Consider the following 18705-nt stretch of genomic DNA (forward strand, 5'->3'; position numbering starts at 1 on the left):
AAATAAATACAAATGTTCCAAGAAATGGACTAATATAGAAATGGCAGATATGGTGGAATATAAAAATAATAATAAATTAATTAAAATAAGATATGCATTTATTATTTAATAACTTATATTAATAGATGAATTTAAAAGATGCACATGCTTAAAACTTTTTTAATATGTGAAGACATCTAAAATTTGTATCTTGTTATCCCTGGGACACAGTATGAAAGTTAATCCATTACAGAGTTTCAGAGATTGGGCTTGAGTAAATGTAAAAATAAAAGAAATAACTTGCGCAATGTGGAATGAAAGCAAGATTGGGTGACCAAGTTAATAGACATTTTGATTCAAAAGCTATAGGTATTTTATAATAGGAAGGGAACTAGTTGCTTAAAGAATTAGATTTAATTATTTTATTTACAATAATAGGAATTATTTTATGTTGGTTAGGAAACATTAATTCACAAATACCAGATTATTCTGAATCATGTATGCAAATTTAGAAGAAAAATGATGATTGAAGTCCTTATTTTACCATATGCATGTCATGGTGTTATAAAAAAAGGTTTATTTTATTTTATTGCAGTATATTTAGATAATAAAGGTAGCTGATTTCTGCATTTTGCAAAGAAGAAAAAATGCTTGCTATTTTCCTGCAATGAAGAACTTGCTTAACTAACAAAGAATAAGAGAACTGCTGTTTTCAACCAGATGATTTAGTTTTTATTAAGGGACCACTGAAAGAAGAGGTTGAAAAGTGAAAATTAGAAAAAGAGCTGACTGCTCAGACACAATTTGGTCAGAAGTTACATAGGTACATTTGATTAATGCAGTCTCTGAGTGTTAAACTTTCAGATGACTTCTGGAACAGTGCCTTGACAAAGGAAAGCAATGAAATGGAGTCTGTCGAGGAATGGCAAAGCAGCAAACACAGCAGCAGAGAGAAGAAGAGGGAGGGGCTGACGGATGTTCCCCTCCCCTCTTGAAAGAGAAGAACACACTTCAGCAAGGAGAAGACTGAAATTAAAGCAGGAAAAGGTGAATCTTTCACTTGAGACTTTTCCTGAGGTTGAAAAGAACATTATGAAATGCAAAACTCTGGCAGAAAGCAACCAGAAGCCAGACTGAGAAGAAGCAGAGAAACAACGGAGACCGTACACCACAACATCAGGTCTTTGAGTGCCATCACAGACTGACAACCCAGTACAACAGCCCAGGCTGATGATGTCACCAGAAGGACTTCCATCCCTTCTGTGCACAGGTGCTGCATATACAATGAACACTATAGAGACTGCTTCAAATGTTAATTATTTAATTATTTTATTTACTATGTTTTAATCTTGATTATTCACTGGTCTCACAGCACTTCCTTAAATTCTGTGTTTTAACTAACTTTCTCAATCTGCTTTTCAATAGGTACCAGTCCAGCCTCATGTCTTAAAGAAAAAATAATAACTTTGACAGACAGAAGTGAGTACTTAACTCACCAATCAGATAAACATGGAGCTGGATTTGGCATAGTAAGACAGTTTCATTAAACAACTAGGGGGAAATGCACAAATAAACACTTGACAACAATGCTGAGCGCTTTGGGAAAGAAGAGAATAAATAAATAAATAAAAAAGGGTATCCTGATGAACAATAGGAAAAATTTATATGGTTGAAAAAATAGAAATATTGGTCACTCCATTTTGTTTTAAGGTAATTTTCTAAGGTAAAACTGAATAAAATAATATTGAATAAAAAATTATTCCAAAGATCCAAAATCATGAAATCACATATACTGTCATCACTGGGGATAACCAGATGGAAATGTTGATGGCCTTGGATCCAAGATATGAAGAGATCTCCAATCCTCTTCTCAGAGTCGCTCATGAGCAATAACAAAAAAGTATTTGACTAAACTTTAAATTAGACAAACACATGACATTTGAGAAATGATAATTGGCTCTCTCAAATGCTCAATGCCTAGGCCTAATATTCTAAACAAATTCATCTAGGAGATTTTGGAAAAAGGAAGGAAAGAAAGAAAAGAAAAAAAAGGGGGGAGTGAAAGTGTGTGAAAAAGTATGAATGATGGTGTTGTATGGCATGAAAGAGAGTGTCTGACGAGACACTGAGGCAATTCAATCAATTTGCCCAAACAGCTGTATACAAATATGAATGTGGGCCCACAGGGCAAATTTATGCCCAGACAAATAATGACCATGGATGAATTTGGTTAAGTTTCCTGGTCAGTACCTAGGTCCTTGTTGTGGCAGAAAGAAAAACAGTGCCACACATGCGCAGAGTATAACATGGGAAGGCAGAGCAAAGCACGCTTGCTCTGTCCACCCCACATTTAACATTCTTTTCAGCATATCATGATGGAGCTGATTGTGTCAAAATGATGAAACATTATCTTTCTGACTGTTAAAATAAATGCAGTGGGTTGAGTGTTTTCCAGGTCAAAAGGCCTATGCTACTGAGCAACATAGGCCTAGATAAATTATCCAGTGATATAGTGGAACTCAGTTTACAAAATAAAAAGATAACTAAATAAGCAAATTGTTGAGAATAAAATTGAAAGGAATTAAAAAATTGTAAAGACAGCACAGGAATTGTGAAAACTCAAAAAGGGGCCAAGACAGCCCTCAACCCACATTACATTTCCACAGGTCACACCAAGAAGGACGACTGGCAAGATGAACAAATTAGCATGCTTGATAACACTAACAAAAAATTCTGAAGTTTTCCATTTACAGGTGACAGCAGTTCCAGTAAGGCCAAGGAATGCTTCGCCCCATCAAAGAGAACCAGTGAGGGTGCAGAAATGATCTCGAGAGCCTTGCATAAATCAGAAAAACGGTTACAGAGTGACACCTGAGTTCACATCTCTAACCTTAAAATACCCCAACCAGCTTCAAAAACTCCACACAGCATGAAGTGAGGGATGAAGGGCGTGCTAGTAACGACCCACCCTTGCCAACGAGGGAAAGACCATTGCAACGACTCGCAAAGAGTCTCCCTGGTGAAGATGGAATGAGAGAATGATGGGACTGCTAATGAGATCAAAATACTTGGGTGCAGATATGAGCCGAGAAATGGAAAAGAAAAAGTGGAAAGAGAATGTTAAGTAATGGTAGATGAAGAATTTGAAGGTTATGAGAAGGGAAATATGGATGTAGGAAGATTTGAAGGGAAAATAGAGCAATTGGATGCAACAAATAGAATGAAAGGAGCAAAATAGAAAAGCTCAAGATTTGTGAATTGAAGAAGGAAAAGTATGGGTTATGTTTTGGGGAAAATGCTGTATTTATAGAAGGGAACATTTAATGAAGTAATGATCAAATTGAACAGGCTAAGAATAGTAGATAAAGAAAATGTTGGAAAAGATAATAAAATGTAAGACTGGTTCGATTTACAGTTAGGAGCATGGGGAGCATAGTTTATAACTAAATAGGGAGAGTTTTTAGGAATTGCATTAATGACAGGATATTTACTATTTTACTGTATACTTCCTATATTGAGGTCACGAGTCAAAGTCACAGCTAAGCAAATTAAATTCAAAGATGTCAAGATAATGGGAAATTGATACATAAGGTATCTAAGCTGAAGATCAACTCTTATAATCTTGTGATATTCAATGTGTGATGTGATTTGTATTTGTATGTGTATGTATTTTTATGCCTTTTATACAAAACTGTGAGAACCAGGCAAATGCTGAACCAATTGCACATTCATGCTTTTAACAATGTCTACTATTAAAGAGGGGTTAGGGAGACTGGATCTTTTACTCACTCCATGTCAAATTAGGAGAGAGATGTTTGGTCCAGTAATCCCTCAGAGTGGAATTTCATAATCTAGTCACTGGGGATAATACAATGTGACTTATTTAGTCACTAGGTAGTGTAAATAATATGACTGGATTATGGAGTAGCACTCTGGATAAAAATAATCAAATGTGAGACTTATTAAGTCTCAAAGGGGAGAATATGTGGAAGATTTTTATTAGTAAGATTTTAATCAATCAAGAATAATCAATGTGAATCAAGCCATTTTTGTTGCTAGTTGTTTTTCCATTATAATCCTATAGGTAATGGATAGAAAGTTGCTTACGTGCTGGAATGTTCAGAGCTGATGAGAAACGTATGGCCAGAAAGGGCCTTTCGTTATACCAAAACAAGTAGGGGCCCTCCTCCCTAGGGAGGGATCAAAATTGCAAGCATAAGGAAAAGTTTGACTATTTGGAAACGCCCTGTATAGGGTATATAATGAGATGCAACGTAGCATTTAGACAGAACTCCTTGCAACGAGCTCTCGTCTTTGTTTTGCTTAAAATAAAGTCTTTTCTTCTGAGAGAAAAATCCCTGACTGAGTTTGATCCTTGGGAGAACCGGCAAAATACACCACAATGATTGACTATGTCAAAAGCAGCAGATAGATCCAGCAGAATAAGAACTGATGAATTTGATTTAGCTTTTGCACTATGCAGGGCTTCCCTGAAGGAGAGTAATCTCCCTTGAATGGCCAGTCCTGAGACATGACTGGTTAGCGTCCAGTTTGTTGTTCTGTGGAAGAAACAATGATACCTGATTGAAAACAACTCTTTTGAGGGTTTTTGCTATGAATGGAAGGAGAGCTACAGGTCTGTAGCTTTATGTAAGTGAAGTGTTTAATGGACAGAAAGAGAAGATGGGAGTTTTAGCAGTGGGTGTGGCTGGTTTGAAGGCCTGTGTGAGTGTGCGGGTCTGAGAACTGACTACTTATCATTCTGGTTTTGTCTGTGAAGAATGTGGGGAACTCATCAGCTGTTATAGAAGTGGTGGGAGGTGTTGGAGTGGGTCAGAGGAGAGAATTTAATGTTTTGAAGAGATTATGTGTGTCTGGAGTGCTGTTGATCTTGTTGTGTAAGTATGAATATTTTGCAGTATGGACTTTAGCAGAGAAAGATGAAAGCGAAGACTGATACATCCTCCATTCTGACAGATCTTTTGCGCCATTTTCTCTCTGCTGCCCTGAGTTTTGACAATTGACATTCTGACAATTGTGTGTGTAAATTAAGTCAAGTTTGTTGCCTTATTTGTGTGTGCTTTTAGTAGTAAGTAGTTTGAGATCAAACTAAGCAAGGAGTGAATGGAAGTCTATTGCATAAGGCTTTTCCAGATGAATGTTGAAGTTGCCAAAGTCTAAAAGTGGACTGCCGTCCTTCAGGAATAAGGACAGCAGGCCATCCAGCTCCTCTAGGAAGGTGCCTAGAATTTGCCACGAGGACTGTAAATTACCACAACCTGAAGTTTTATAGGAGCAGTTACAGTGATTGCAATGGATTCAAATGAGCTATAATTGCATAGGGGAGAGTGGTTTGAATATTTCCAATTATTAGAAATGAAAAGGCCAGTGCCCTCGCCCGGCTAACCTGACAGGTGATGTGGGAAAAAGAGAAATTGTCAGAGAGAGCAGCTGGGGTTGCTGAGTTTTTATGGATGAATCCAGGTATCAGTCAAGCCCAAGATGCTGAGTATGGAGTTTAAGTAAAAACCAGAAATTATGTCTGCTTTGTTGACAGCTGACTGACAATTCCAAAGACCCACAGGGAAAGAAAGAGGGGCAGTAGAGGATGTAGGGAACTTCTCTACAATTGAGCTCTTAGATTGATCTTTGACATATTCCACTTTGAATTTAGGTGTTTAGCCTGCGTTGGCATTAGAATATTTTACATTTATAAAAAAATATCAAATGCATGAATTAATAAAATTAACACAAGAATGATTTGCATTTATTTACATTGTCATAGTTTAAATGTAATAATGTATTAGAGGAATTGTATATTAGACATTAATATTGCAGTATATTTTAAAGGGTTAGTTCACTCAAAAATGAAAATTAGCATATAAATTACTCACCTTGAAGTCATCCTAGGTGAATATGACTTTCTTCTTTCATCCGAATCCAGTCAGAATTGTTTTAAAAATTGTCTTTGATTTTCAAGATGTTTGACGTCACTCAGTTGGTGTTGCACTGCATCGGTTTTTGAGAAGTTTCATAAAAAGCTAATCCATAAAAATAAAAAAAAATGGCTCCAGGGGGTGAACAAAGGCCTCCTACATTTAATCATTTACATTTAATCATTTAGCAGACGCTTTTATCCAAAGCGACTTACAAATGAGAACAATAGAAGCAGTCAGGTTTTTTTTTTTTTTTTTTCATTATTAAATGAATCTCCACCAGCTGGGCACAGTCCAGGAAAAGGTCCATGAGAGTGATTTTGAACTTCTTTGGGATGGCACCACAAGTCGTCATTCACTTGCAGAGCGCAAATTTCTGGAGGGCACATAAAATTTAACCAGTGAGTTTAGGTATGTTGGTGCCGTGCCAGTGGTCGTCTTGTAGGCAAGCATCAGTACCTTGAATTTGATGCGAGCGGCTACTGGTAGCCAGTGAAACCTGATGAGGAGAGGAGAGCTTTTTTTGGCTAATTGAAGACAACCCTTGCTGCTGCATACTGGATCAATGGCAGAGGCTTGACAGTATATCCAGGAAGGCCCGCCAGCATTACAATAGCCCCGTCTGGAGAGAAAAAGTTGGGTGGCTTGCTCTTATAGGAAGGGTCTAATGTTCCTTATGTTAGGTTCCTAGGTTTCTGGCTGTCCTCGAAGGAGTAATGGTTGATGAACCCAGCTGTATAGAGAAGTTGTGATGAAGCAATGGGTTGGCTGGAATGACCAGGAGTTCTGTCTTCATAAGGTTAAGCTGAAGGTGATGGTCATTCATCCAGCTAGAAATGTCACTCAGACAGGCTGAAATGCGAGCAGCTACCGTCGGGTCATCTGGTTGGAATGAGAAGTAGAGTTGGGTGTCATCAGCGTAGCAGTGATAAGAAAAGCCATGCTTCTGAATGACAGATCCTAATGACGTCATGTAGATGGAGAAGAGAAGTGGTCCAAGTACTGAGCCTTGAGGAACCCCAGTAGCAAGGTGTTGTGACTTAGAAACATCACCTCTCCAAGACACACTGAAGGATCTTCTGAATGACAGATCCTAATGACGTCATGTAGATGGAGAAGAGAAGTGGTCCAAGTACTGAGCCTTGAGGAACCCCAGTAGCAAGGTGTTGTTACTTAGAAACATCACCTCTCCAAGACACACTGAAGGATCTGTCAGAGAGGTAGGACTTAACCCACAGGAGTACGGTTCCAGAGATGTCCATCTTTCTGAGGGTGGACAGGAGAATCTGGTGATTAACAGTGTCAAAAGCAGCAGACAGGTCCAATACTGATGATTTTGAAGCTGCTCTTGCTAGTCGCAGGGCTTCAGTAACAGAGAGCAGAGCAGTCTCAGTTGAGTGGCCACTTTTGAAGCCATATTGGTTGCTGTCCAGGAGGTTGATCTGTAAAAGGAACATAGAAAGTTGGTTGAACACAGCTCGCTCAAGTGTCTTTGCAATGAATGGAAGAAGGGATACCGGTCTGTAGTTTTCAAGAAGCGCTGGATTTAGAGATGGTTTTTTGAGCAGTGGGCTTACCCGAGCCTGCTTGAATGCTGAGGGAAATGTTCCAGACTGAAGAGAGGAGGTGATAATGTGAGTAAGCGAAGGTATGACTAAAGAAGAGATAGATTGGAGGAGGTGAGTGGGGATCGGATCAAGTGGACAAGTAGAAGGATGATTGGACAGGAGAAGTTTAGAAACGTCCATCTCTGAGAGTGGGGAGAAGGAGGAGAAAGTGTGTGCATCGGTCATTTTGAAGTTGTCCTCAGTCTGCGGTGTGGAGAATTGGTCACTGATGGTTCTTGTTTTATTTGTGAAGAAAACTGCAAAGTCGTCCGCTGTAAGAGTCAATGGATTATCTTTCTCCATAATTAATTAATCTAATTAAAATGTTAAATTACCAGCCCTAATTATAAAATTTTGAATATGGATATTTATCTTACAAATTCTTAATTTTTGGATGAACTTTGCATTGAGGCCATTCTGATGCAACGTGATGATGGCTGCACATAATGCACGTAATCACTGCTAACAAGAGCACAATTGGAAGCGCTTTTTCCCTCCTTAAAATCAGTCAATTATTTTCTTGAAACATTGTGCCAATGTGTTATTGACAACATTGTATAATTATTATTACCCGAATAACATCATCAAAATGTTGCGGATAAAATGTTCTATGTTTGTTAAACCATCACATTAAAAGAACATTTTATGAAAATATTTCATCACCTCAAGCCTCAATGATGTTCTTATAACGTTCTACTAATATGGCTGAGAGAATGCTCTTCATTTGTTATCTTGAAACATTGTGCCAATGTGTTTTTGATAACATTTTATATTATGTTACCTCAACAACATCCTCAAAAAATCCTCAAAATGTTGCAGGAAGAATGTTCTAGCTTTGTTTTCACTTAAAGTTATAGGAACTTTTTTTCAATTATTATTATAAACATTCTTAGAACATTTTTTTTTTTTTTAATGTTACATTCAAATGTTTTCTTTTAAACATTTAAAAATCTTTAACAGAATGTTAGCCAATAATGTTCTAAGAGTGTTCCCTGCTAGTGGGGAAACCCTTTAATACAACTTTTCACAATAATTTTATAAGAATTCTAAATGACACCTTAAAATCAAAGGTGGGTAATCCACAACATGGCATGGAAATAGTAAAAACCTCAAAACCACTCATAACAGTCTAGATAAAAAAATAAAAAAATCACAACAACTAAGTGAGAAAACGATATGCTCCAACATGAAATAGCAGGAAGTAATGTGACAGGAACTAGACTAACAGTTCTATATCCTGGACAGGGCACCCTAGTGATGTACAAGAGGAAATTTGGGTTGAGATGTTACATCTATTACATCTGTAATAGCTTGATTTGTCAGTTGCAATCTTGGAGGCCTTCAAAACCACTCATAATAGTCATAACCACTTATAATAGTCTAGTTATAATAGTCTCAGAATAGACTGGGGAAAGTAGTGGCCTAGTTGTTAGCGAGTTTAACTCCTAACCCTAGGTTGTGGGTTCGAATCTCGGGCCGGCAATACCAAGACTTAGGTGCCCTTGAGCAAGGCACCGAACCCCCAACTGCTCCCCAGGCGAAGCAGCATAAATGGCTGCCCACTGCTCTGGGTGTGTGTTCACAGTGTGTGTGTTCACTGCTGTCTGTGTGCACTTTGGATGGGTTAAATGCAGAGCATGAATTCTGAATATGGGTCACCATACTTGGTTGTACGTCACATCACTTTTTTTTCGCTCATGTGGTGACATATGACATATTTTTTTTTGTGATTATGATTTTTTATTTTCCATCAATCAACACATCATACAAAAAGAGCATACGGATAAGAATATAAATAACATTAAAATAAAGTAAAATAAAAATAAAGAACACACACGCACACAGAACACAACACACTTAACAAACACTGGCAGCAAACTTACATTAAATGTAGCATATTCAAAGAAGCTATTTAAGGGCAGAGGCCAGGTGTTCACAGTGGTTGTCTTTGCCTTATTGATCTTTGCAGTTGTACACTGAAGGCAAACTATATAATGAAAAGAGACGATCCACAATTGTTTCAGATTTGTATCTGGGGTTATCCACTGCTGTAACATAGCTTTTTTTGCAGCTGTGAACCCTGCCATCAACACTATTTTGTCATCTAAAGAAAATTGGTACTTTGAATCATCATTCAATAATAGTAGACATGGGTCCAGATCCAGATAAAGACCTGTAAGATCATGTAACATAACAATCACATACAGTATTGTTCAAAATAATAGCAGTACAATGTGACTAACCAGAATAATCAAGGTTTTTAGTATATTTTTTTTTTTGCTACATGGCAAACAAGTTACCAGTAGGTTCAGTAGATTGTCAGAAAACAAACAAGACCCAGCATTCATGATATGCACGCTCTTAAGGCTGTGCAATTGGGCAATTAGTTGAAAGGGGTGTGTTAAAAAAAATAGCAGTGTCTACCTTTGACTGTACAAACTCAAAACTATTTTGTACAAACATTTTTTTTTTTCTGGGATTTAGCAATCCTGTGAATCACTAAACTAATATTTAGTTGTATGACCAGAGTTTTTTAAAACTGCTTGACATCTGTGTGGCATGGAGTCAACCAACTTGTGGCACCTCTCAGCTGTTATTCCACTCCATGATTCTTTAACAACATTCCACAATTCATTCACATTTCTTGGTTTTGCTTCAGAAACAGCATTTTTGATATCACCCCACAAGTTCTCAATTGGATTAAGGTCTGGAGATTGGGCTGGCCACTCCATAACATTAATTTTGTTGGTTTGGAACCAAGACTTTGCCCGTTTACTAGTGTGTTTTGGGTCATTGTCTTGTTGAAACAACCATTTCAAGGGCATGTCCTCTTCAGCATAGGGCAACATGACCTCTTCAAGTATTTTACCATATGCAAACTGATCCATGATCCCTGGTATGCGATAAATAGGCCCAACACCATAGTAGGAGAAACATGCCCATATCATGATGCTTGCACCTCCATGCTTCACTGTCTTCACTGTGTACTGTGGCTTGAATTCAGAGTTTGGGGGTCGTCTCACAAACTGCCTGTGGCCCTTGGACCCAAAAAGAACAATTTTACTCTCATCAGTCCACAAAATGTTCCTCCATTTCTCTTTAGGCCAGTTGATGTGTTCTTTGGCAAATTGTAACCTCTTCTGCACATGCCTTTTTTTTAACAGAGGGACTTTGCGGGGGATTCTTGAAAATAGATTAGCTTCACACAGACGTCTTCTAACTGTCACAGTACTTACAGGTAACTCCAGGCTGTCTTTGATCATCCTGGAGGTGATCATTGGCTGAGCCTTTGCCATTCTGGTTATTCTTCTATCCATTTTGATGGTTGTCTTCCGTTTTCTTCCACGTCTCTCTGGTTTTGCTCTCCATTTTAAGGCATTGGAGATCATTTTAGCTGAACAGCCGATCATTTTTTGCACCTCTTTATAGGTTTTCCCCTCTCTAATCAACTTTTTAATCAAAGTACGCTGTTCTTCTGAACAATGTCTTGAACGACCCATTTTCCTCAGCTTTCAAATGCATGTTCAACAAGTGTTGGCTTCATCCTTAAATAGGGGCCACCTGATTCACACCTGTTTCTTCACAAAATTGATGACCTCAGTGATTGAATGCCACACTGCTATTTTTTTGAACACACCCCTTTCAACTAATTCAACTAATTGCCCAATTGCACAGCCTTAAGAGCGTGCACATCATGAATGCTGGGTCTCATTTGTTTTCTGAGAATCTACTGAACCTACTGGTAACTTGTTTGCCACGTAGCAATAAAATATATACGAAAAACCTTGATTATTCTGGTTAGTCACATTGTACTGCTATTATTTTGAACAATACTGTACTTCCAGAATGGTTGAATCATTGGACAGTCCCAAAACATATGTAGAAATGTACCAGAGGCGTCAGTGTTACAGAAGCTGCAGTATGTATTGGGTAAAAGTTTCATGCGATATCGCGTGTAAGGTGTTTAGTAGAAACGATGAATAGTCTTAAAATGAATAAGTGCATGACTAAGGTTTTTAGAAGTAAGGCCAAGGTTTGACCACACTGTTTCCCAGTCAGGGTGGAATCCTAACCAAGAAAGTTCCAAATCCCACGTTGCTAGTATATTTAAAGGTTTTATAAACACTACGGAGTAAAGAATTATAAATTACTGAAACCACCCCTCTAGGATCTTTGACAGGCTCAATCCAACTAAACATTGGGTGGTCACTCAAAACAGAATTCCATGGCACGCCATAAGCTTTCATGGCAGAACACAAACTCAGGTACAAGAAAAAAGAAAAGCCAGGTAGGCTGTATTCTGCTTGGATATCCTGGAATGTGGGCAAACCAGTCCCATCAAAAATATTTGAAAAAGTAGAAACCCCTTTAGACTGCCACAAAGGGTAAACAAAAGGTTGTTGATCAGATAAAAAGTGAGCATTGTTCCATAGAGGAGATTGCTGAGAGAGTTTCTTTGAATGGTCTATTGCTTTTTCAGCACTGCAGCTAAAGTGGATAACATTACCAAATTTATGGTGAGAGTTGCGACGTCCTAAACCTGTGAAGGGCAGATCTTGAAGTCTATGAGGATGTACAATAGCTGATTCTATGCTTCTCCATGGCACATTACTGTCTTTGTCCGTCCATGTTCTTATAGCTCTAAACTGGAATGTCCAGTAATAGATCTGAAAATTAGGGAGGGCAAGACCACCTACTAATTTTGTGCGCTGCAAAACAGAAAAACGTATTCTGGGTTGTCTGCCATTCCAGAAAAATCTAGATACTGCAGAGTTTAAATCTTTAAAATATTTGGGAGGTGGTGTGAATGGGATCATAAAGAACAAGAAGTTCAGGCGTGGTAGAATATTCATCTTGATTGTACTGATTCTGGCTTGCATTGAGATTTGAAGGTTAGTCCATCTTTGAAGATCAAGTTTTATTTTCTGGCTAAGTTCTCCAAAATTTACTTGGATGATTCTTGACAGAGAATTCATTATTTTGATTCCTAGGTATGTGAATGATTTAGTAAACACAATATTGTTAGGAATGGAAATGTGTTGAGAGGTATTGTTAAGGGCCATTAAGGAGGATTTATCCCAATGCTGCTAAAGTGATGGAATAACTTTAAGACATTAGGTATAGAGTTTTTCAAGTCTGAAAGGTATAGAATAATATCATCCGCATACAACGATATATAATGCTGAGAACCTAGTAAAGTAATAGGTGCAATAACTTGGCTTTGCCTGAGAGCTTGGGCTAAGGGTTCCAATAAAATTGCAAAAAGAAGTGGTGATAGGGGACAGCCTTGACGACAACCCCTCTGTAATGGAAAGGATAGAGACTGATAAGTGCCTGTTGAAATAGAGGCTGTTGGGTTACTATAAAGAGTTTGAATGGCATATATAAATTTGGGACCGAAACCAAAATGATCCAGTACTGTCCATAGAAAGTCCCACTCAAGTCTGTCAAAAGCTTTGAGTGTGTCAAGGGAAAAAACTGCCCAAGTGTCAGTATAAGTGTGAGAATGTTCAATGATGTGCAATAAACGTTGCATATTGTCTGCAGCCAGCCGCCCTCTAAGAAATCCTATTTGGTCAAAATGAATCAAAATATCCATGAGGGGCTCAATCTGGGAAACCAAGGCTTTGGCCAGAATTTTTACATCACTGTTAATTAAAGATATTGGACGGTAACTAGAACAGTTCAATGGGTCTTTATTTTTCTTTTGTAACAAAATGATAAGTGCTAGTTTCTGGTCCCTGTGAATCATACCATGTTTAATAGCAAAATTCATAGAATTCAAGATTAAGGGCCCAACAACATCCCAAACAGCCAGGTAGAGCTCCGGCAGAACTCCATCGGGACCGGGGGGGTTTCCTTTTTTAAGAGATTTGGCCGCACTGTGAAGTTCCTCCAACATTAGAGGTTCTTCTAGAAGGTTTTTGTCCTCTTCTGGTAATTTAGGCAGGTTCAAGTTCTCTAAAAATTGTTTGCATGCATGTCTGTCAAGAACCACCTCTGAAGAATACAGTGTAGAATAAAATGCTTTTAGCCCTAGGATCTGTAACTATTTTGCCATCACTACTTCGTAGCATATCAATATTTGCTTTGGACTCAGATTCCTTTATCCTCAGTGCAAGCAGATGGCTAATTCTGTCTGAATGGAAGTAATAATTTTGGTAACACTTTAGAATACTGTTTCTTACTTACTACATAACTAATAAGGAATTATTGAAGAACTAACAGGTGATTTTTCATTAACACTTAACTCACTACTGTTAACTACTAAGGAAGATGTGTTAACTAATCAGTATGTAATATAATTTTATGATTGTGTTAAGTAACAGTTAGCTAATCAGTAACTAATGTATTCTGTCATACCTCCTGAAGAACTACTATTAATTATCTACTAATTAGGGTTCAAGAAAAATAACTATGAAGTAACTACTAATGAACAGTTTTTACACAATTACATTGAATTGTGACCCTTCCTTATAAATGTTATTAGTAGTAGTAGTAGTAGTAGTATGAAAATGCAATATTAATAAATGCAATACATTTTATAGAGGTTTTGCCTATGTAGTAAATTGTTTTGTGAGTGTGTTTTGTAAGAAATCAGCTTCCAATAGGAACCCCACCATGACTCCAGTGCCTTGCGATAACTTACCTTAGTTTTTATATTTTATATACAGTACTGTATGTGTGCATCCTCAGCATATACAATACCACATTACCATTAATTTAATTTCTTTATGCAAGGCAAAGCCTGAGGAAAAGTGAAAATACATGTATCCAATTTGTAATTAATAAAGAATTATAAAATAATTCTGCAGGATTTATTTTGAACCTGAAACATTAGGCCTATTTTAAAGTGAAAATGTTGGGAACCCATTAGTAATTAATAAAGAATTATTATATAATTCTGCAGGAATTACTTAGAACCTGAAACAGTATTCTAAAGTGAAAACATGGGGAACCCATTAGTAATTAATAATTAATTATCAAATAATTCTGCAGGACTTATTTTGAACCTAAAACATTAGGATTATTTTAAAGTGAAAATGTTGGGAACCCATTAGTAATTAATAATTAATTATCAAATAATTCTGCAGGACTTATTTTGAACCTAAAACATTAGGCCTATTTTAAAGTGAAAATGTTGGGAACCCATTAGTAATTAATATAGAATTATTAGATAATTCAACAGGAATTACTTAGAACCTGAAACAGTATTCTAAAGTGAAAACATAGGGAACCCATTAGTAATTAATAAAAAATTATCAGGTAATTTTGCAGGACTTACTTAGAACCTGAAACCGAATTCTAAAGTGAACCTATTAGTAAATAATAATAAACTACATCATATTGACTAAAATCTGTTTATTTCAGATGAGAACATTTCTTAATACGGCATATTTTATTCCATTTTAATATGTATTAAAATAACTAATTTAACGAACATTTCATAATCAAAAGTTAAACATTTAGAAGCAAACAAAATCCATATTTCATTTCCAATATAAGCTAATAAGTGGGCTGTAACAGAGTTGCTACTATATTCTTGTCCTTTTACTCAAGTAATTTTGAAAATGAATAGGCCTACTTATAATTTTACTGGAGTAATATTTTATTGGGGTATCTGTACTTTTACTCAAGTACTTGATTTGTGGGGCACAGCCTGATTATTATAGTGATTTTTTGCATATAAATGTTCAGTAGTAGTTATTTCATAGTTATTTTTCTTGAACCTTAACTAGTAGATAATTAATAGTAGTTCTTCAGGAGGTATGACAGAATACATTAGTTACTGATTAGCTAACTGTTACTTAACACAATCAAAAAATTATATTACATACTGACTAGTTAACACATCTTTCTTAGTAGTTAACAATAGTGAGTTAAGTATTAATTAATAATCACCTGTTAGTTCTTCAATAATCCCTTATTAGTTATGTAGTAAGTAAGAAACAGTATTCTAAAGTGTTACCATAATTTTGCTTAGTTCTGTGAATGATAAATTCGGCTTTGGACATTGACAGGCTACTGTATTCTTTTTTCAACAGTAACAAATTCTGAGCAGCCTCTTCTGAAAAATACTGGGTCTGCTGATGCTCCAAAGACCTTATTTCTTGTTCAAGATGATCAAAGCGCTTATTTTTAAGACATTTGGCTTTTGAGGAAAAGGCAATGCAGTTCCCTCGCAGATAGCATTTTGTAACTTCCCATAACACCTGATGGTTTGCACAATGAACCATATTAATTTCCAAAAATTCTTTAAGCCCGGATTTGAGTTGATCCATAAATGTAGTATCATACAGCAGAGAGTCATTAAAGCACCATCTACGGGGTTTAGCATGAGCTGTAGCAGGTGTGATATTACCAGGGCCGGCACTAGCCATTAGGGTGCCCTAAGCACTAGCTTGTGGGTTCGAAACTAGCTTTGTAGATGCGTGTCACACATTGCATGTACACATTACATGCACGTTCTTGCCTTTGACCACAATGAATTTGAAGTATTCTCTTCATATTGAAATATTCTCCAGATATAACGGTCCCTGGCATCTTTATGGAATTTATCTTGGTACAGCCTTTTCTCAATCTTCTTTTGCTTCTCCAGGTTTGAGAGTTATATTTACTAATTATCTAGATAATTATCTAAGTAGTTATATTAGTTATTTATTCTATTATTTACTTCTATTCTTGTAATCGTGGTTGTTTTAGTCAATAGCGATACCTCAAAAATGGTGCCGCGGTGACGTCACACACAACAAAACCACGTGTCTGACAAAGAGCGATTGTGATGATTTTTTCACGACCCAGATTTTTTGGTGCCCCCCCAAGCACTTGGTGCCCTACGCGCAGTGCGTGATGTGCGTGTGCGGAGCGCTGGCCCTGGATATTACAGATAATGGGAGAGTGATCTGAAATCAGGCAAGATGACAATATTGGCTATATACTGAAGCAAAGGGGCACTAATCAGGATATAGTCAATTCTTGAAAAGGATTTGTGTCTGGGGGAATAGAATGTATCCCTTACGAAAGGAAAATATATTTACCAATATATTTCTTAAAATATATTGTGATATATTGTAATATATTATTTTCCTTTTTATTTCTAATATTTTATATATTTGAATACATTTAATAATATATTGATGACACATATATTATATAATATATTGCAAAATATACAAATGATTGCCGCTTTCAAAATATTGCAATATATTGGAAAAAATTTATATATATAAGAATATATGCCTAATATATTACATGATATTTTCCAATATACTGCAATATATTTTTGTTTCATAAGGGATAACCCTTCGTGTGGGGATTGTGTATGTGCCATGGGTCAATTACATTTAATTCTGTAATGAACCTATTTAGAGAAGATGTGGACATTGCAATGGAGGGGTTAGAACTAGATGAACGATCAAGTTGAGGATTAATTGAGGCATTGAAATCTCCCCCTATGATGACGTCCAGATCACTAAATTGTAGTAGTTTTTCACAGATATTATTCAGAAAAAGCTGATCAGGCTCATTTGGAGCGTAGATGGATACCAGCATGAGTTTAGAATGATTTAGTGTTACAGCTGCATACACAAAACGGCCAATGTCATCTCCTCCCAGTAAGTCTATGGATAAATGTAGCGACCTCTTTGCAAGTATCAGCACACCTTTGGATTTATTAAGGGCGCACAAGTATGCCAGTAACTTGTGGTTTTTATTTTGGAAGCGGGACACATCCTCCTTTTTCAAGTGCGATTCTTGAACTAAGGCTATATCTATTGCTTTGCGATGTAAAAATTCTAGACAGCGGGTATGCTTAACCGGTGTATTCAGGCCACACACATTCCAGGATATAATGTTTAGATCAGACATAGTCTGATTGGAAGAAGTATAACAGGATTGGAAGCAACTTTAACAAAGAAACATTTGGTGCCCTTAGAGCAAAATAGGAAAGAGTAGCAATAAAGTTAACAGCTGCCAGCAAAATAATAACATTCCGAACTATATACAAAACATACTTTACAAGCCGCAAGGAGTACATGAGATCCCCTTTGGCCAGTATAAAGTTAGAGATTGTAAGAGACGTGACTCCTCCTAACGATGCAAACTCCCCCACCCCACTCGTTACAGTGATGCAATATTCAACGGGCAATAAAGCAATAAAATAAATAAAGAAAATGATTAGCCTGGTTCTAGCTGGAGACAAAAAGAGTGAAATAAACCTCAGCTATCGGCCCAAAGAGTAACATAGACAAGGCGATATTCAACGGGAAATAAAGCAGTATGTTGATATGTCCCTTTGTAAAAAAAAGACTAGGCCAGTCTTATTGGTGCTCTTGCAGTCTATGCTAGCCTATAACAAGTGATAAATTACATGCCTATACCTTAGGCGTCGAGATAGTCTTTATTGTAATGAAAAACACAAAAATCATACTTCACCCATATGACATTACAAAGAAAAAATCCACAGTCCCGTACTGAAATATTGAACCAGCTAACTTGCGATGTTGCTTGCAGTGGCCAAAGTAGGCTGATGCTCTGCTGTGTCCATCTGGTGTGTGTCCATATGGATCTCCGACGTTTCGCCCCCTCGCCTAGGTGAAGAGCTGGCACTTCTGCAGGGCAGGTTGTTAGAGAGGATGAACTGTTCCGCCTCAGATGGAGACCGACATAACGTTTGCCTGCCGCGGTAAGTGATCTTCAGTGTGGCTGGGAACAAGAGAAACGTTTGAATCCCAGATGCTTCTATCTGCTTTCTCACCTCGGCAAAGGCCTTTCGTTTCTTAGTAGTGTCTGCGCTGAAATCCGGGAAGAAGCGCAAAGTGTCCGTGCCATATTTAACGGGAAAAACGGCTCTTGCACCATTCAGGATTGCTTGTCTATCAGTATAATCTAGCAACTTGAATAAAATTGTGCGAGGGCAGCTAACGTTGGTGTTTCTATCCGCATACAGGCGGTGAGCTCGCTCTATTTTTATGTCTCAATTAGCGACAGATGGGATCCACCGAGATAGATTCGCCTTTAAAAAGGCGATACAGTTGTCACCCTCCGCTCCTTCCCTCAGCCCAACTAAACGTAGGTTGGACCTTCTACTTCGGTCTTCCATGTCTGCCACCTTGGAGCACAGCTCGTCAATTTTCAACCTCATAGCATTGATCTGGTCTCTATCATGTCTGGCTGCTGATTGC

This window comes from Carassius auratus, chromosome 9, assembly GCF_003368295.1.
Source record: "Carassius auratus strain Wakin chromosome 9, ASM336829v1, whole genome shotgun sequence".
NCBI lineage: Eukaryota > Metazoa > Chordata > Actinopteri > Cypriniformes > Cyprinidae > Carassius > Carassius auratus.